The sequence below is a fragment of the Lycorma delicatula genome, chromosome 12, assembly GCF_047948215.1.
Source record: "Lycorma delicatula isolate Av1 chromosome 12, ASM4794821v1, whole genome shotgun sequence".
Taxonomy (NCBI): domain Eukaryota; kingdom Metazoa; phylum Arthropoda; class Insecta; order Hemiptera; family Fulgoridae; genus Lycorma; species Lycorma delicatula.
This window is the reverse complement of record NC_134466.1, coordinates 48,726,255-48,747,577: the sequence shown is the minus strand read 5'-3', so window position 1 is coordinate 48,747,577 and position 21,323 is coordinate 48,726,255. Positions and strand designations below refer to the sequence as shown.

Genomic DNA, 21,323 nt, shown 5'->3' with positions numbered 1-21,323 from the left:
AGTGAAGCTTGGACGATCGGAGTATCTGAGAAGAAAAGATTAGAAGCTTTTGAAATGCAATGCTATAGGAGAATGTTAAAAATCAGATGGGTGGATAAAGTGACAAATGAGTATTACGGCAAATAGATGAAGAAAGAAGCATTTGGAAAAATATAGCTAAAAGAAGAAACAAACTTATAGGCCACAGATTAAGGTATCCTGGAATAGTCGCTTTAATATTGGAGGGACAGATAGAAGGAATAAATTGTGTAGGAGGCCACGTTTGGAATATGTAAAACAAATTGTTAGGGATGTAGAATGTAGTGGATATACCGAAATGAAACGACTAGCAATAGATAGGGAATCTTGGAGAGCTGCATCAAAAACCAGTCACATAACTGAAGACAAAAAAAAATAATTTAATTAAGTGTTCTCTATGATTTTTTTTTACGTTGTTGGGAAAGTACAATTTATCATTTTATTCAAGAAGTCTATATCATTTATATCCGTATAAACAGGTTTTTATTTGTTTGTTTTATTACGTTTTCTTATTTTCGTTAATAGTATTTGAGTGTAAATATATGTTTATTTTTAATAATGTAATGATAATAATACACTATAATGATTGTTTATAACAGTTATAAAAAGTGAGGGGATGGAGGGAAAAAAGGTAAAAAATATTATCCCGCTTAATAATCTTATTTCCCTACCATATACAATTCTGTTGTTATATACACCACGGACATTTTTTTTTTCTTACAACAACATAGGTGGCCACAAAAGTAACTGATTCTACTGAGACAAGGTAGGGGTCAAGAGCATTCTAGATAGAGGAAGAAAACTGTTGTACTGTATTAGCAGTAGTAGTAGTAGTAGTGAAAGAAACGAGACGTCTGTGAGCAGCGGCGCGATTAACGTTTTACTCATACCACCACTTCTGTCTTTTATATATAATTTCTCGCTCTTTATTTTCTTGTTAGAGTACGGTGGTGTTACCAAGAGCGTGAGAGAGAGTTAAACTCGTCACATCAAAAACTTCTTAGCATCTTGATTACCGTTTCACGAACGAGAGAACATCGTCGCGTCGTCGACACTAGTTCTAATTTTATTATTATTATTATTATTTTAAAACAAAAACTCTCGCTACGGATTTTTATCAGGATATATTTTTTTATCTAGCAGTTAAAGAAAAGGTAAAGACTTTTATTTTTTATGTTAATTAATATTTTTATTTATTAATAATAAAATTTAAAAAAATGTTTTGTAATGCATATTTATATATTAATGCTATAATGTAATTTAAAAAATATGTTAAATAAATAATTTGACAATTTAGAGGATATTAGCCAAATTATAATATTCAACAATCTTGTCAGGTTTTAAATTTACTTTTCTGATAGCGTGTTGTTAATTGAATGTCAACGATTAAAATATCCTATAAAATCGGAAGAGCGGGAGGGGTTCAAATATCCATTCAAAAGTTACTATCTTATTAATTTACTATCTGATTTTAATTATGCAGAAAACCTCTGTATTATGGATTTTTAAGATAGAAGTAATAATTTCTTATTATATAGGTAGAATTCTCATTAATTTTATTACTTGTAATCCGAAATTCCTGGTTATTTTTATTAAATAGGTCGATTTCGTGTGTGTATTTAATGATGAAATAAAACTAAATCGTACTGTTTTTTCTTTGAAGTGTTTACGAACCAAACGCTATGTTGGTAATTATTAATAAATAATATTCATACGTAAATTCACAACTGGAATATAATAATATGTATTTGAGGTCATCTAAATATCAGAATGAGTTTTCAAGATATAAAAATAAGGTTAAGATTATTATTTGATTTCCATAAATATCAGTCATGCTGACCGATATTTAAAAAATTACAATTTCTCCTTATTTATTAATTTATTGTTATATTTATTTCTTAGTATCTGTTCTTTTAAAAAATAACAAAATCTACCTATCGTAATTTTAATTACATTATACATTTATTAAAGAAAAACAAATTAAATTATTTTCTTTTATATAGAAACAATATTACTCTATTTTTATATTATAAATTAAAATAAGAAAACTTGGTTTTCTTCATCTACAATGAGTAAAAATAGTCTGTAAACAAAATTCATTTTTCCTTGGCAGAGTGATAGCGTCTTGTCCTTCCATCCGGATCTACCGGGTTCGAGTCCCAGAGGTATGTTATTTTTTTTTGCAATAGAAAATTTTCATTTTCATAATCTCACAAGCTTCTTTTTTGTGGTAAATTAATTGATCGTTTCAAAAATTAAAAAAATATATCTTAAATAATTTTCATTAACGTCTTCTGAATTGTTTTTTTTTTTTTTTTTATGTACTCAGTATCTTTATAAACAGAATGATTCAGGAGGAAATTGGAATAATTTAGGAATGATTTAGATCTTGAAATAAAGAAAATTTTTTGTACAAACATATGTCCGAAAACGCTTTATAAACGAGTTATCATTAGCGAAACATTTCGCCCGGATTTCAGTTTCTCCGGTGAAATGAGATCATTTTGAAATTTTTAAGGAATTATATAACGGGTGAACTTGATAGTTTTTTTATGTTTTTTGACCTGAAAAATCGAATAAAACACAAAACCCAAAACTGTGTTTCCCGTAGTTTTTATGATATAACACGGTTTTAGGTTTTAAGTACAATAAATTTGTGTTAAATGAGTAATAATACGTAAACTTTATTATTAAAAAAGAGAATTTAATTCTGAGAAAGTTGTAATAAAAATTTATATAAAACAAAAAAAAAATCATCTTTTTTTTATTAAAAACAAAACAGAAGGAAACTTAACAGAAAAAGTGTCATATAAACATTACATAACTTGATTTTCAAAAATAATTTAACAATGAGAATTATGTCTAAAACAACTAAACCGTCTAACGTTTATTACTAAAACGTAACCACAATTTTATGATAATAACGAGTCGTATTCAGATTAATTTCGAAGCATACAACTAAACTGCCAGCATACGTTTTCAAGGTATAAAATTTATTGTACCAAAAACAGTTGTTTATAATTTTTACTCATGATGGGACGGAGACGGTATATGCGTTCGAGGTAAGAGATTGTGTGTGTGTGTGTGTTTACCATTTTCTCAAAAACTACTGAACCGATTTCGATGCGGTTTTTTGTATTAAATAGGTTTCACTTAAGAGCAGATTCTTAGATATGTTTTACGGTTATAGGCCACCAGAGGGCGCTGCAGTAGATGTGTTTCTCTAAAACGGCTGGACCAATTTCGATGCGGTTTTTTGCATTACATAAGGTATCACCTCAGAGCAGGTTATTATATTAGTTTTACGCTTATAAACCGCCAGGAGACGATGCAGTAGATATGTTTCTTCAAAATTTCTTCGTAGGTTTTTAAAATTTTCAATTTTATCATTTGTGTATTACAAATTCATAACATTTTTCTATTAAAGTTATGTTCTTTATTTCCTTCGAATTTTGGACAGCGGATTGAAAAATCTTTTTTCAACTTTACTGGAGTTTTTCTGAGATATTCTTTAGGTTTTTTCCATTATATAACTCTTCCGGTAAAACTACAGTTGACTATCTTAATTTCGCGTTTTAGGATAAAGAATTTTAAACGTTTCTTAAAGGTGATAAGCCAAACTTTCATTTTTTGTGTTCTGGCATTTATTCCTTCTTTTTCTAAAATATTAAAGGTATTTTTTTTTTAAAAATATATGTACATCATAATCTTAGCTCAAATGAAATTTTTTTAGTGCCATGCCGGACTGGGATCGAACCCGGGACATCTGGATGAAAGGCTTCGTCACAGAGATCGGTGTTCGGGAGTAATTATTTCACTTAAATATTAAAATTTTTGGATTCTTTTGATTGGTTTTTCTTTCCTTAATTGATTTATTTGCTATATTCTTGAATCTCATATTAAAATTGAAACTAAATTTCCCATTATATGATTTTTTAAATTTTTTCCGTTTTTTCCGCTAATCCTAAAAAAAATCTGCTGAACTAATCTTTTTTTAAAAGCATATTAATAATTTAAAATACTGATTGAAACCTTCTGTAATACCTTTTGGATTAAAATATTTTTAGGGGAGGGTTTCTGCCCCGACAGGAAATAATTTTTTTTTTTTAATTTATTTACTTTAACTACATTTCGAATTAAGTCATTACCGAATTAAAAAATAGTTATTTGCAATAACTAATTAATCCTTAATTTGACACTGATATAAAAAATAATTTATTTAAAATTATTATTTTTTAAGTTTATTCGATATTAAACATACAACATAATCTACGAAAATACTTCTCATATGAATTTTTTTTTTACATTTAAATAAAATATTAAAGACATGTCTTAATTTAATAAAAAAAAATTATACAAATTTTTTCCTGCAATTCATTTAAATTTATTTCATTTGAAAGTGAGATACGTTTCTCCAATTCATTAATAAAGTGGACAGTTACACAGTCGCTAAAATATTAGTTATTAACATTTAATATTTATACAATTATTAATTCAACAATCTTACCTGAAATATTAGGATAGAGTAAAAGTACCTTTATTACTCTTTAAATAGTCTTATATCTGTCTAATACTATGCTTTTTAAATTATTATGATGTAACCATCAACAGAATGAAAACAAAAACGAATTAATCAGATGCTTCACTAAATCTGATGTGAACACCACATAACTTCCTTGTACTCCTATTAAATTACATATCCACATTCTTAAAAATACATAAAATTTTATTTCACTAATAACTTCTGATTTTTTTCATATTTTTTTATGATTTATTATTTATTGTAAAACTTTTTTTACAATCATAGGTTAATGATTATTGATAAATCAATAAATTTAAATTAAAAAAAAAAAACAAAAAAAAAGGAGATAAAGTCGAATTCAAAGTATATGCCTTTCCCTTGTAAGATGAAAATATTTCATTAATTAAAATTTTATTTGGCTATAACTCTGGAATCAATGAAAATAAGGACCACTTATAATATATTGTTGAAAATATCTCAATGAAGGCTTATTACTGCAGTTAAGAAAAGATTCAAAATCCAATTTTTTTTTGGATTTTGGCCTTTTTTTGGACATTTTTGGTCAATTCGATTGCAATCAAAAGGGGAGGTGCACAATTAGATGTTGCAACAGTCCTAAATCCAAAATTTCAACATCCTTCGGCTAATCGTTTTGAGTTACAGATACATACGTACATACAGACGTCACGCGAAACTAGTCAAAATGGATTCAGGGATGTTCAAAATGGATATTTCCGTTGAAATGTGAAATCCGAAATTTTTCACTATCACAATACTTCCTTTACTTCGTACAAGGAATTAAAAAATAGAACAAAATGAATTAAAGATGATTCTGACGACTGTGAGTTAACTGCAATAGGAATTTGTATTATTACGTACTGCATACATTTACTTGGAAAAAAATCGTAATTATATTAGTCTTGGCTTTCGAAAGATATTTTTTTCTTTTTAAGGAAAAAAATATTTATTATTTTTAATTAAATTTATTTTTATTGTAATCCTTAAATATATTTTCTTAGTTTGCTTTAAGTATTAAATAGCCATACTTATATACTATGAATTTTCATGTGAAATCGAAGAAAATTAATTAATTGGAAAATTTAATGTAAAAAATAATAGATTTTTCTGCATTTTAAAGAACGTTTAACTCACATTCGGTAGTAGACGTTTTTTATTTTAATTCCTTTAAATCGTATTTCCTATTTTTTAATTTTTTAATAAAAATTTAATCTTCTGTGCGTTTTTTTTACGAGTAACTTTTCTTTCATATGTATAAAAATTTATATATATATATATATATATATATATATATATGTGATTTACGAAGAATGTAACAAATTTCCAGAGCATGTACTATTGGTGAAAATAAAGAAGAAAGTTCACATAAATATTGCTTCGGAAACGCTTCGTTGATAAATATTAACATATACGCACTTTCTTTTTCTATTTATCCTCCGGAACCACCGTAAGGTATTACTTCAGAGGATGAAATGTATGAATGTAAATGAAATGCAGTCTTGTACAGTCTCAGGTCGACCCATTCCTGCGGTGTATGGTAATTGAAACCCAACCACCAGAGAATCAAATCCGGGTAAAAATAACCGACTTTACTAGGATTTGAACCTTAGAACTCGTACTTATTTAAATGTTTACTACTATTCAAATGCAGTACGAAACTGTTAGCATTTTAGTATTGCTAACTTAGGAAATACATTATTTCAAATAAATATAGATAAAATCCATTTTTAATTAGTTTTAAAGATGATTACTTAACTATTTTATTGATGTATTGTTTAATTTGGTTTTTCTTTCTTTTTAATTTTGTTTATATATTTTTCTAAAATTCTACTTTGCATTCCATTCCATTTTTCTAAAATATGTAATTCTTTTGTAATATTGAAAATTTTGTTTCGTTTAATATCTAATTAATAAGTGCCATATTTTGATATGTTTTGTTTTTTAATAAACTTCGAAATTTTTACTTTTTTATTTAGTGACTATGGACATACAGTTTTAGTCTAATCTTACAAGTTTTGTTTTTACTTTTTATGTGTTTTTTAACTATTAAAGTTATTTTACGCCAAACATAAAATAGTGTGTTTTTCGACCCTCCCAATATTTTCTGTTTTACCCTAAATTTCTAAAAAAAATATACGGTTCTGGAAATTTTTTTTTAATTTTTCAGAACAGATTTTATTTAAAACTACATTAATTTGAGTTCCAAGTTTGAATTAATTTTACCGAAGGCGCATAAATTAGGGTGAATATTTCGCCAGCCGACACTAGCTTTTTTATTTTTTTTTTAACCTCCGGGACCACCGTTAAGTATTGTGATGAATGATTTGTAGCGTGTATGAAAATGCCATGCCTGAGCGGGATTCGAACCCGGGACCTCCGGATGAAAGGCAGAGACGCTACCATTCGCGCCACGGAGTACGGCGGCCGAGACTAGCTAACGATGCGTTTCCGAACCTATGTTTATATGAAATTTCTTCTTTATTTTTACCAGCAAAAGATATATATATATATATATATATATATATATATATAAGACAGATGATTGGTCATTTTAGTAACTTTCACCCTCTAAGGTATTATTACAATTCTAGTTGAAATTTCTTTTTCTAAGAATGATATTCAATATAAAGACAGGTAATAACTGACTGATCTGAACAGATGAAGCTCTAAAATGAACAGCTAAATATCACTTGCATTTTGTTAGATTTTAATTGTTGTTAGGCAATAGTAGATTTTGCTTAATAAAAAGAGAGAGAGAGAGAGAGAGAGAAATTCCTTGCAGTTACTAACACATGAAAGTGTCATTTATGGACCGGGGGCTTCACCCACTGCACCCCCGCTTTGTTCGTTATCCTCATGGTTGCGAGAATAATCAATATTAAATAGTTTTCAGATTAGGTTAGATGATTAGTATATACAGAGTGTTTCTAAAATGGTGGGCTGGCTCTACTTTTTCGAATTCATCAGCTCTCCAAGATTCCCTATCTAGTGCTAGTCGTTTCATTTCAGTATACCCTCTACATCCTACATCCCTAACAATTTGTTTTACATATTCCAAACGTGGCCTGCCTAAACAATTTTTTCCTTCTACCTGTCCTTCCAATATTAAAGCGACTATTCCAGGATGCCTTAGTATGTGGCCTATAAGTCTGTCTCTTCTTTTAACTATATTTTAAATGCTTCTTTCTTCATCTATTTGCTGCAATACCTCTTCATTTGTCACTTTATCCACCCATCTGATTTTTAACATTCTCCTATAGCACCGCATTTCAAAAGCTTCTAATCTTTTCTTCTCAGATACTACGATCGTCCAAGTTTCACTTCCATATAAAGCGACACTCCAAACATATACTTTCAAAAATCTTTTCCTGACATTTAAATTAATTTTTGATGTAAACAAATTATATTTCTGACTGAAGGCTCAGGTTTCGCTTGTGCTATTCGGCATTTTATATCGCTCCTGCTTCGTCCATCTTTAGTAATTCTACTTCACAAATAACAAAATTCTTCTACCTCCGTAATCTTTTCTCCTCCTATTTTCACATTCAGTAGTCCATCTTTGTTATTTCTACTACATTTCATTACTTTTGTTTTGTTCTTGTTTATTTTCATGCGATACTTCTTGCGTAGGACTTCATCTATGCCGTTCATTGTTTCTTCTAAATCCTTTTTACTCTCGGCTAGAATTACTATATCATCAGCAAATCGTAGCATCTTTATCTTTTCACCTTGTACTGTTACTCCGAATCTAAATTGTTCTTTAATATCATTAACTGCTAGTTCCATGTAAAGATTAAAAAGTAACGGAGATAGGGAACATCTTTGTCGGACTCCCTTTCTTATTACGGCTTCTTTCTTATGTTCATCAATTGTTACTGTTGCTGTTTGGTTCCTGTACATGTTAGCAATTGTTCTTGTATCTCTGTATTTGAACCCTAATTTTTTTAAAATGCTGAACATTTTATTCCAGCCTACGTTATCGAATGCCTTTTCTAGGTCTATAAACGCCAAGTATGTTGGTTTGTTTTTCTTTAATCTTCCTTCTACTATTAATCTGAGGCCTAAAATTGCTTCGCTATACTTCCCTTGTCCCTATACTTTTCCAGAAACCAAATTGGAAGTATTGTGATACCGAAAAATTCCGGTTTTTAAATTTCAACGGAAATATCCATTTTGACTATCCCTGAATCCATTTTGACTAGTTTCGTCGTGACATCTGTACGTACGTATGTATCTCACATAAATAAAAACGATTAGCTGTAGGATGTTGAAATTTTGGATTTAGGACTGTTGCAACATCTAGTTATGCACCTCCCCTTTGGATTGCAATCGATGGAACCAACAAAAGTCCAAAATTAAAAAAAACTGGAATTTGGACTTTTTCTTAACTGCAGTAATAAGCCCTCATTGAGAGATTTTCAACAATGTATTATAAGTGGTACTTATTTTCATTGGTTCCTCAGTTACAGCCAAGTAAAATTCTAATTAATGAAATATTTGGATCTTAAAAGAGGAAGGCATATTGGTTTGAATCATACTTCATCTCCTTTTTTTTAACTTATTTTTTTAAATTTAAATATATGGTTTTATTAATAATTATTAACCTCTGATTATAAAAAAAATTACAGTAAATAATAATTCCATAACAACAATAAAAAAAAATAAATGAAAAAAATATTATTAATGAATATTATAAAATAAATATAAAAAAGTTATTAATGAAATAAAATTTTATGCACTTTTCATTTTAAAATATGTGTATATGTAATTTAATAGGCGTATGTGGTAATTTAATAGGGAAGTTATGTGGTCTCCACATCAGATTTTTTCTTTATTATTAATGGAATTAATTATAAATATTATATTAGTATTTATTTTATTGCTTTTTTTTCAATTGATTACATTTAAATTATATTTATAGCATCCTAAATAGGGTTTTTTAAAAAAAAAATAAATTAGAAAAGAAATTATGACATTTCTAAAACTAAATCTACATGCTATTTTAGAAAAAAAATTACATGTTATGTTTGTAAACTAAATAAAGTTAGAAACACTAACTTTATAATTATTATTATTATATTTTTTTGGGCGAGGGGGAGAAGATGGAAATACATTTATGTAGGAAGTGCCGGGCTCCCAATGGTGATCTTATCAAATCGCCAACAATAGACTACCGGCTAAAACCACTCCACTTTCTACCAGGACTCGACCCGGAATCGTTTTACGTATTACTTTAGGTCGATTCCTTCTACCGTAGCCTGAGTAGGCCACTACCTAGTTTTCACAAAGCTTAGGACTATTCAGGTCGCCCTTCTTGGCCCTGAGAATACCCCCTGACGAATCGGTCCACACTCTTCCAGCTGCTCAGATCGAGAGATGAGGAATGGTAATATGAAAGTAGAAAGAATGTAACAGAAGTAGTTAAAAATTATGAATATCTGGGAATTAATTTATCGTCAAATCTGTCTATGAGGAAGTACTTTATTGTTAAGCTATCGAGGGTTAAATTCGCCTAATTTTTTTTCAGCGGAATTGTGCTTCATCACAATACTTATTTTTCGGCTAAACTTTAGGTATTTAACAGTCTATTTTACCGTTTCGGAATGTTTGGGGATATAATAGCAGTAGGACTTTAAAAATGATTCAGTGTTTTTTCCCTGAAATAGTTTTTCATTTTCCTTTAAACAATCCGTACTGTGTTTTATACGTCCGAACCAGTATAACAAAATCTTTATTAATCCTCCGAAATCTTCCGCTTAAATAAAAATAAAAAATATTGTAAAAAAGAAAGTTTTTGTTTTACAAAATTAGGCAAATTAATTGAAAGCTATGATTTACGGATTACCTCACCCTTCCGCCAAGTACTTTATTGGAAGGTACGGGTATCTAAGATGTGTTTTCGAATATTAAAGTAAAAGTAATAATAATTTCAGTAGGTCTATTCTTTTGAAGCAAGAAAAATCGTGCATAGCAGAACGCCAAAGGTCACGTCTTGTGCACAGGTTGCTGCTGCTCCTGCAGTCACCTTCAAACCAAAGGACGTGGTAACAGAACTGGTGGTAGCCTTGGTTTGTCTGGCATTTTTCCCACCACCACCCCATTCGGTCGCCCTAACATAAAACCGAATGTCCGTACCACAAACGGCTATTGTTCTTCAAAATGGTTTAGCGACCAATATCCTAATTAGCTTCTAGAGCTTACCTAACTGCGTGATCGGAATAAGCGTGTAGGGCAACCACTCGCTTGTCATATATTACTAAAATGGGTAGGCGTAACCCGTCTACATATTAAAATATATGACTTGTCAATAAATTAAAATTTATTCCGTCAAAGACAGCAATTTGCTGCCACGCCTAGGTCGCTGAATGCCAGCAAGTACCTGTCCACCAAATTATAGCTAGCGCTTGGAGTTATATTTGACCGATGGCCAGCCATTTCTCGAAGATAGCTTCCTACGGTAAGCGGTAGGAGTCTTAAATATCCTTTAAACTACTGATGCCGGTTGAACAAAGCAACGGCATCAAGGAACTCCCACACGGTCCGACAATGCGGCTCACGCCACATTGACTCGCCGCTTATGAGTGGTCAATTTTCCCTTTGAACTCTAAGTTCCAGGGTGGCCTGAGCTCTTGGTCCCCCACCAAGAGCTGGGCAGTCCGAATGGACTTCCCCTGGTGCTAGCCTTAGCAATCTTAGTTGAAAGAATAATTGATCTGAAATTGAAGAACCGTACAATTAGGGACAGCAGCCCAAAGTCGTCAACAATAAAAGCAGACGTGACAAAACAAAGATGTCCTATTCCACTGAAAAATGAGCCTTCGACTAGTTCAAAGGCGAAGCAAACGGGGAAATGCAAAAGGAACCTGAAGCTAAAGTTCAGACTGTAAAAATCCGAACTCTGGAAACCAAAAATATTGACTTTGGAAAGGGAAAATTTAGAAAAGACTACAATGGAGCCTCCAAAATCATGGAGGCCTTCAGCTGACAGGATGAGACACTCGGTTGCCCCATACTTTCTTGCAATGAGTAAATCCAGTCTGGACTGTGATGTACTTCTGACTGCGCCAATGGAGCCGGTATCATCCGATGCCGGAAGCAGGAGATCCCTCGTGACTTACGGTGGAGGACCTGAAGACTCCATCTCCGAGGCCTCACATACCGTGGATTTCGACTTCGAGGTCTTTAGGAAAATAGAAAAAGAAAGCCAAAAAGATGGCAGAAAGGGAAACCAAGGCGATAGAATTGAAGAAGAAATAGATCATATGTTTCATTAAAGAATTTTATAATTAAAAAATATTTTTAATTTTGTATTAATACGATAATTTTGATATGTATTTCTTGCTGTTTTATTATAAGCGTGTGATTATTAAATGGCAAGAGCCCTTTACATCATTGTCATATTGTGTTTTTAAATGTACAGTTTAATTTTCATCACAGAGAAATTTTGTTTTATTGACCAAATTTCGTAAGAAATTTCTAAAAGTATTTTAAAATAACAATGGTCTTTACACCATTGTTGTGTTGTGTTTTCGGGATTTCAATAACCATTGATAAGTCTATCTTTAGATGCTCTTTTTGATAATACTAGACCTTGATTATGTCACCTGTGTTCTGTTTTTGGGGAGGAAAAGATATTTTTTCTATTTGTGTTTCTTTTTTTTTATGTGGAAAGGGCTAATGGCCATAGCAGTCGATGACCCTAAAACTACAAAAAAAAAAGAAAAAAAAATTCAGGTCAGTTGCAGTAAATAATCAAAGATTCTCATTGTATAATTAGTTGGATCTTTTTTTTTTTTTAAAAATGCATTTACAGTGAAGAAAATCTTTTACTTTATCTGTCTTTTTAAGGCTAGAGCGGAATTAATATATATCTGAACAAGTATTCTTTTACGGGTTCGTCACACTCTTGTATTTTAACCATAAAGAGAAGGAAGACGTGAAACATGTTATTGCTGTCTGTCCTGTTCTATATGAGATGTGCAGTTTAGGAACTTGAAAAAATTTTTTTATTAAATTAATGGATTTTTAAATGGCGTAAGTTGTAGAGTTTGAGTGAATATTTACAGGAGCCATGGACGTATAAATATCAATTAAAATGTGTTACTTTTTTACTCGTACGTAAATTTATTTCACTTTAACGTATTTGGAAGTTATACATTTTCTTTTGTTTACGGCATTTTGTCTATAATGATCTTATTACCAAGATTTTAAACAGAGAAATACAGCTGTAAAATTTAAAGGCATTAGTCTGGAGCACTTACACACTCATTCTGTCGCTCTGTGTGCGCACACGATGTGTTAATATTACTTATTTGACAGATGTAATGAATTACTTCATTTTCATGCTTTACCTACGCTTTTAATTCTCAACCAATTTTTTTGTATCTGACATCTTCAATTATTTGCTTTACATATTCTAATTTTTTAATTCCATTTTAATTGAATTATTTATTTATTTAAAATTTAATTTAATATTTTTTTATTTAATTTTAATTATAATTTATTTAATCCCCTTCCTCTTCTCCCATTTCCCTTTCCTCTTTTCTTTTTTCCCTTTCCATTTCATTTTCCCCTTCTTCCCTTTTATTTTTTTCGATTTTTCCCTATTTCCCTTTTCCGAATTTTCCCTTTCTCCCTTCTTCTCCGTGTGTGAATCGATCCAGTAGTTTTTTTTATTCTATAGCGGACACACATATCGGAAACATTGTAATGGAATCGTAAAATATTTAGTATAGCCTATGTTGCTTTTACGTCCAACAGATAGCGCTGTTAACACGAAATTTAGTTTTTTATCGATTTGAACCCCTTAAAATCAAAATTTCACAAAATCCTTTATTAGTGCACGCCTACTTAAAGGTACCCTGAAAATTTCAAGTCTCTACTTATAATAGTTTTGGTTGTACGTTGATTATGAGTCATTGAATCGGTCAGGAAATTCTCTTTTATACAGAATGATTCAAAGAAACGGAAAATTTTAAAAATTAAATAACGTTAATGGAAAATTTTTTTATAAAATGAATTTTATTTCATGTAATTGTACAAATGTTGCCATTTTAGGATACATACATTTAGTTTATTTTTAAAATATGACATCTTGCAGGTGACCTCCTCTTCTACGTAAACACTCACGAAGTCTCTTTGTTAAATTGTTCACGGTTTGACGTAACATCTCAACTGGAATTTCCGCAATTACTTCTCGGATCTTTGCAGTTCTTCCGTTGTAGCAGGTCTACTGTGGAACACTTTGCTTTTAAGGTGACCCCACAAAAAGTAATCGCAAGCTGAGAGATCAGGCGATCTGGGAGGCCATCTAATGTCACCGTTTCGTGAAATGACACGTTGTCCAAACAATCGTGCTCGCACAAGAATTGTGCTCGCACAACTGCATCGTTCGGTTTCAGTTCCTGGACGATCTGCAACTTGTACGGATGGAATTGCAAGTCCTTCGCTAACATTCTTCGAACACTTGAACTATGCGATTGTAAAGATGCTGAGAGACGACGGATTGACCGATGTGGACTTCGTGTGACAGCATCTTGTAAATTTTGAACATTCTGTGGTGTACGGACGGTTCGCTCACGGGCTGGAGGTTTCTTTTTCATTGCCGAACCGGTTTCCTCAAAATTAGATATCCATGTTTTAATTGCATGTGCTGATGAAACAAGGTTGTGCCGTCCCAGATTCAAATGACGGCGAAACTCATGGCAGGTTATGTTAGAGAGACTGGCGCCACTTATCAAGTGGTACCAATCGCCCACGGCTACCAACACAACTTTCAAAATTCCCGTTTCTTTGAATCACTCTGCATAAAAGATATCTATCGACGTTTTGGGAAAATTTAGTACTTTTTAGCCGGATCCGACATTCGGACGAAAATTCAAATATCTTGAAAACGGTCGGTCCTAGGACTCTGAAGAATTTTTTGACCCCGTCAAAGAAGTCCCATCCGCTCCCAGTGGTACCCGACGGATTTTCAATTGCCTCCGGGTCGCCGTTCGGAAATTGAATTCGTAATATCTCGGCAAGCGCTTGTCCGATTTTCACGGTTCAAACGGCGTATCTATCAACAGGTCGAGCGCTGACTGTTTAATGCGTCGGTTACTCTTGATCGACCGGATTTTGGTTATCCAGAAATTAAATCGTTTAGCCCTATTTTTTATTGCACTAACCCACCGTATAACGTACCAATCCTATTTTTCGCTAAATATAATCAAAATTGTGCGCTAGCGCAACTATAAAACATAAACTTATGAAGACTTATGTAGAAATTTAAAAATAAATAAAAAACCTTTTAAAAATCATTCAAATGCACTAAAAATTAGAAAATAAAAAATATGTAAAGAATTTTTAAAACATCACTCTTAAACTGAACGCACTAAAATGTAAAAAATAATTTTATGACTGTATCTCAGAATGGATTTGACAACATGCTTTGATCGTAGAAGTCATAGCTTCAAATTAAAAACATTTGATGTTTTTACCAATTTTTTCTTATGCGTGATGAATGATCTAAAGAGTAGGGTGCAGACACGCATAACAAAAAATTGGGAATAACATCAAATTTTTAATATGAAGCTGTGACTTTTACCATCAAAGCTTGTCGTCAAATCCACTCTGAGATACCGTCCTAAAATTATTTTTTATCTTTTAGTGCGTTTAATTTATAAGTGGTGTTTAAATGTTTTTTACATATTTTTTGTATATTTATGTGATTGTTTTATGTTCATAAAATAATGAACTAGAACCAAAAACGTAGGCACCGGAATATACCGATCATTAGCGGAAAATACCGATTCTTTAGTATCAATTTCCTAGCCTACCTATACCTATACCAATTGCCTAGCTGCAGAGGCGTGCCGTCGGCACGCCTCCGCAGCTAGTCCTTATCTAAGGTATAAGTTGATTATCAGATGTGGTGCCCGTCTCCACCACTGTCAAATGGGTTAACAAATTTGAAAAGATGTATTTAAAAATACTTTATTATTAGTTTTTGTAAAATTAATTTTGTGAAAAACAAAATATAAAATTTTTATTAAAAGTATTAATAATTAAAATATAATAATAATAATAAACTATTCTATAGAGAAATATAAAATTGATTTGATGATGGATTATAATCTAGTGTGTTGAGATGACATTTTATACGTGACTTTTCTAGTCTGCATTACGAATGTAAAAAAAAGAAAAAAGAATTGACAAGACAGGCGGTGACGATTCTTTCACCGTTAATATTACTATTATTATTTCTATATAATAAAATATATTTTATACGCTTGCTTTTTTTTTCTATACAACACATTTTATTTCGTATTATATATCATTGACCTCTCGTTCTTAGAAAATTATAAATTTTTGGTTGAGAAATAATCTTTCTTTTCATGCTATAATTTGTTTTCTGTTTATTTAATAAGTTATCATATTAAGTCTGAAATAACTTTAATGTACATGTGTGTGTGTGTGTGTGTGCTCTCTCTCTCGCTCTCTCTCTCTCTCTCTCTCTCTCTCTCTCTCTCTCTATCTCTCTCTCCTTAGAGCTAAAAATTACACATAAAAGGTTTATAAAAGTAGTTCTAGAAATGTTTTATTTAACGAATTGTAACTGATGAAAGAAATCACCCTGATTTTCGTTTCGTAGGTATAATGAAATAATAAATTTTTTGGATACTAATTATAGAGGTAAATTATGAGATATTTTTGCCTTATTTGACCTAAAAATAATTTTTTTAAATAGTTACCAAAACTATTCCTAATATTTTTTGAGAAATAATAATAATAATAATAATAATAAATAATTTACAATGTTGCTACAAATTAAATAGCTAGGTCATCAGATATTATTTATTTTAACTATCATAATATTTCATTTTAAATATAAATTAATTAATAAAATAAATTTTGAAAACGAATTTAAACCATTTTAAAAAATCTGATGTGGACACCACATGATTTCCTTGTACGCCTATTAAATTATATATATAAATGTTAAGTTCGTTTGTGTACGGCTTCAAAAACTCAAAATGTTCTGCACCGATTGAGCTCAAATTTTAGCACCATATATAACCCATATCAAAGATTGTTTTCATTTATTTTTAATAAATCTATCTATCTATTTTTAATTTGGAAATGTAAACAAAGGAAAACCAATCAGGTCAATGCAAGATGGCCGCTGTCAAACACAACGACCAAATTTCTTGGAATTATATTTAACAGCTAAAACATCTGTATTTTATTAAAAAAAATCTGTATTTTGTTTTCTTTGGAGACCATAATTCATTAGTAGATTTATACTCGAGAATCACGTTGTACACTGAAGCAGCACAACTTCTACTTACGTTAGCAGTTTATTAACATCTGAAATCAACGCCGTTTGATTATTCTGTCATTTGTAAGCATTACTCTGCTTTTGTAAGCATTTAAAATGATGTGTTTTTTCGCAGGACTTTTTTTCGTAGCGCACAAATCTTTATATATAAAAATGTTAAGTTCGTTTGTATACGCTTCAAAAACTCAAAATAGTCTGCACCTAGTTCTACCCGCCACCCATCTCTGTGGCACATTGTGGTTGCATGGATGAGAAATGAGAAACAAAACAAAGCATACGTTTCATAGAAGTTTAATTTTGCAATACTTGTGGATATACAATATTTTTTTGTTTTTCCACTGTCTGCGTAGATATAAAAGGCTATCTGGTTTGCCGATTCGGGAACACGCAACATACAGTTGCCCCATGTGAGAAGCAATCCGCATCTAAATCTAAACCACACAGTTCTAAAGATTGACCTTGAGCTTTATTGATTGATTGATGTGATTGCAAATGCCAATCGAATTGGGAATTGCCATCTATATAAATATATACATACACATTTTTAAAATTACATCAAATTTTATTTATTTCACTTTATTAATGAAATAAATAAAATTATTAAAAAAATCAGAAGCTATTCTTATGATTTTTTTCATTTTTTTTATTGTTTTTATTGAATTATTATTTATTGCGAAAGTTTTTTAGAGTCACATGTTTATAATTATTAATAAATCAATATATTTAAATTAAAGAAAGGTTAAATGCAAGGCTTGCAAGGTCAAATGGCCCGTACACCATCTGCCCTTTGATTTCCCAATCTTTGGAACAATCCGACAAAACTTAGCCCTGGGTTCAGATCTGAAATTTCTACTAAATCGGAAAAAGGTATAATACGTCGTTGTGGTTCCTCTCCTACAGTGGAATGAAGAATAAAATTTATTGGTTTAGTTCTGATTTATGTATTTCAGTTTGTATTTGTTGTTCGTTACTTGTCGTTTTTTTTATTTTTGTTGTTTTATGTAACACTACATGATAGTGTTACTTCAGCCGCTAATGACTGTAATTGTTGATGCGATTGTAAATAAAAGCTTTAAAAAAAGGAAAAAGGAGATGAAGTCAAATTCGAACTGATGTGCCTTCCCTTTGTAAGTTCAAAATATTTCATTAATTAAAATTTTATTTGTCTATAACTCTGGAACCGATGAAAATAAGTACCACTTATGATATATCGTTAAAAAGCTCTCAGTGAGGGCTTATTACTGCAGTTAAGAAAAAGTCAAAAGTCCTTGGTCAAGTTGATTGTAATCAAAAGGGAAAATGCACAACTTGATGTTACAACAGTCCTAAATCCAAAATTTCAACTTCCTACAGCTAATCGTTTTTGAGTTATGTGAGATACATATGTACGTACAGATGTCATGCCGAAATTAGTCAAAATGGATTCAGGGATGGTCAAAATGGATATATCCGTTGAAATTTGAAAACAGAAATTTTTCGCGATCTTAATACTTACTTTACTTCGTACAAGGAAGTGAAAATTAAAAAAAAAAATAATTAAAAAAAATGTATTACAAACAGAATAGCAAATGAGCAGCTACAAGTCAAATGGCAGAAATTTGAAATACACCATAAATAAGTAACCATGTTGTATTCGCACTTGTTTCTTCCTCCTACTATATGTCAGATTTTAAATAAGAAACGGCTTCCATACTTTAATATGATCCTGTTTTTTAAAATACTTCATTTGAATAGTATAGTTTAGATGGAACGAAATTCCAGTAATTATTATACATTATTAATTGTAATATTACGGTGATAGCACATGCACTATAATAATAATAATTATATGTATAATTCATGTTTATTTTATCTTTTTCCTTCTAATCTCTGTTTTACGCTTTCTTCTTACATAAATATTAAGTGGGAATGGTTGAGAGATGAATGAGTTCACTCTTCCCCGAGAACTTTATATTAGATTATAGGTTTTCCGAGATTATAATAAAAAAAAAAAAAAAATACAAAAAAAACAAAAAAAATACAGGTTCATTTCTCATGAACTATCGTATGAAAATGATTGAAATTTGGTACACGTATGTAACTTCGATGTGTAAAAATAAATATTTTTAATTTTTTTAGTCTTAAGAATACAAAAAACAAAACAAAATTACAAAAATATATTTGATTACATATAAAAAATTATTTTTTTAAAATTTCTTATTTAACTAATATTAATATTAACATTAATAAAAAAAGGAAACAAATTAGAAAAACCCTCTAAAAAGTAAAAAATAAGAATTAAATCAAATTGAGAATTTTAAACAAAAAAATATAATATATTAACAAATATAAAAATGCACTGAAAAGTAAAAAAATAAATTATATAAATATCTAATAAATAACCAATAAATAAAAAATAAATAATTGTAATAATTATTAAATTTTAAAATTAAAAGTAATGAAAATATTTAGTTAAATAAAAGCGTGGCGCAGTTATTATAACAATCTTTTCGAATAAATATTTTTTATAGATATTTGCTGTATTTTAAAATATATTAAATTTTAATATATGAAAATTAAATATTAAATATTAAAAGTTATTAGATTTTAATTTATGTACCCCAAAATTTTCCTTAACTTTCCTGTATGCTCCGTCTATTTTACCAATGTTCATTTCTCTTTCCACTTCTGAACACTTTTCTTTAATACACTCTTCTTTCGCCAGTTTGCACTTCCTGTTTATAGCATTTCTTAATTGCCGATACTTTCTTCATCACTAGCATTCTTATATTTTCTACGTTCATCCATTTTTCATATTTATTATATAATACAATTAATGAACATTTTGAAAGGAAGAATTATAATCGCGAAAAATGTCGGTTTTCAGATTTCAACGGAAATATCCATTTTGAAAATCCCTGAATCCATTTTGACTAGTTTCGGTGTGACGTCTGCACATATGATGTTAATGTGCACACGACAATTCCGGCGGGATAGCGACTGCACTGTCAAGGGCATGGATCACATGCAGCCGTGAGGTGTAGCGGCATCTCGTCGATAGTTGAAAACAAGTAAATGTCACGCGGGACTCTGCGATGGAGCTGAGTGGGAGTAGGAGTTCTGTCCGTCTCTCACTGGTAGACCAAACCGGAGTCCGTAAATTAACCTAAGTCTGGGGTATGAACTAAAGTTGAGTTCATTAAGGTAATTAGGACTAAATTCCTTGTTGCGAACAATATTTTTTGGTGGTATGTTGTTAAATTTGCCTCGAATCTCGAGAAATTTACTAGAAATTGGCTCAATAAAAATAGAACTAGGCGCGGGGTTTCTGCTTCCGCGAAATTCGGTTAGCTAGTTCAGAGGGAAACGATGTAGGATATTCAAGATATCCGGACGAAGCCTACAGAGAAGGCAAGAGTTGAGTTCATAAATCACCGTTGTAAGTGTCTACCGAGGCATTTACATCGGTGGCATCCCAACCGAGGCCTGGCTTATTACTATTTGGTCTAGTGCTGAACGCGTCTTTTCAAATCAGCTGATTTGAAAGTCGAGAGTTCCAACGTTCAAGTCCTAGTAAAGTCAGTTATTTTTACACGGATTTGAATACTAGATCGTGGATACCGGTGTTATTTGGTTGTCGGGTTTCAATTAACCACACATCTCAGGAACGGTCGAACTGAGACAGTAGAAGATTACACTTCATTTACACTCATACATATCATCCTGTGAAGTATTATCTGAAAGGATTAAACAGGAAAAAGAAGAAAGCTTATTACTATGAGATGTAAAAAGTCAGAAGGCAAAAGACGACTCCCGTTAAACTCCATCAGGTCTAGGAACGGGAGGGGAGGTGTGGCGACCAGAAGCGTCACAAGGCGGGGGTGTCTTGCCCTACGGGGTTGGGATGTACATATGTATGTATCTCGCATAACTCAAAAACGATTAATCCGATTTTATTCTTAACTGTAGTAATAAGTTCTCACTGAGAGCTTTTACACGATATGTAATAAGTGGTACTTATTTTCATTGGTACCAGAGTTGTAGGCAAACAAAATTTTAATTAATGAAATACTTGGATCATACAAGGAGAAGGCACATCGGTTCGAATCAGACTTCATTTCCTTTTTTTACCTTTTTTTAATTTAAATATATTGATTTATTAGTAATTATTAACCTCTGATTGTAAAAAATGTTTTACAATAAATAATTCAATGATAACAATAAAAACAAATAGAATATATTAAAAAAATCAGGCGTTATTAATGAAATAACATTTTATGTACTTTTAAAAATGTGTATATGTAATTTAATAGACGTACAAGGAAGTCATGTGGTGTCCACATCTGATTTTCATGTTAAGGTTTGTTATATTGTATTTTTTATAATAAATTTAGAAGAGGTATTGCGGCAAATAGATGAAGAAAGAAGCATTTGGAAAATATAGTTAAAAGAAGAGACAAACTT

General features: G+C 30.7%; 1 protein-coding gene across 1 annotated transcript in view; it reads left to right on the top strand.

Moving 5' to 3' along the window:
• The first annotated feature begins 760 nt into the window (after positions 1-760).
• Jhbp2 (Juvenile hormone binding protein 2) overlaps positions 761-21,323 on the top strand; it is a 50,002-nt gene continuing 29,439 nt past the window's right edge. The window contains exon 1 of the mRNA XM_075379755.1: positions 761-1,172. The gene's annotated coding sequence lies outside the window, so the exon portion shown is untranslated. The remainder of the gene's footprint in view (positions 1,173-21,323) is intronic.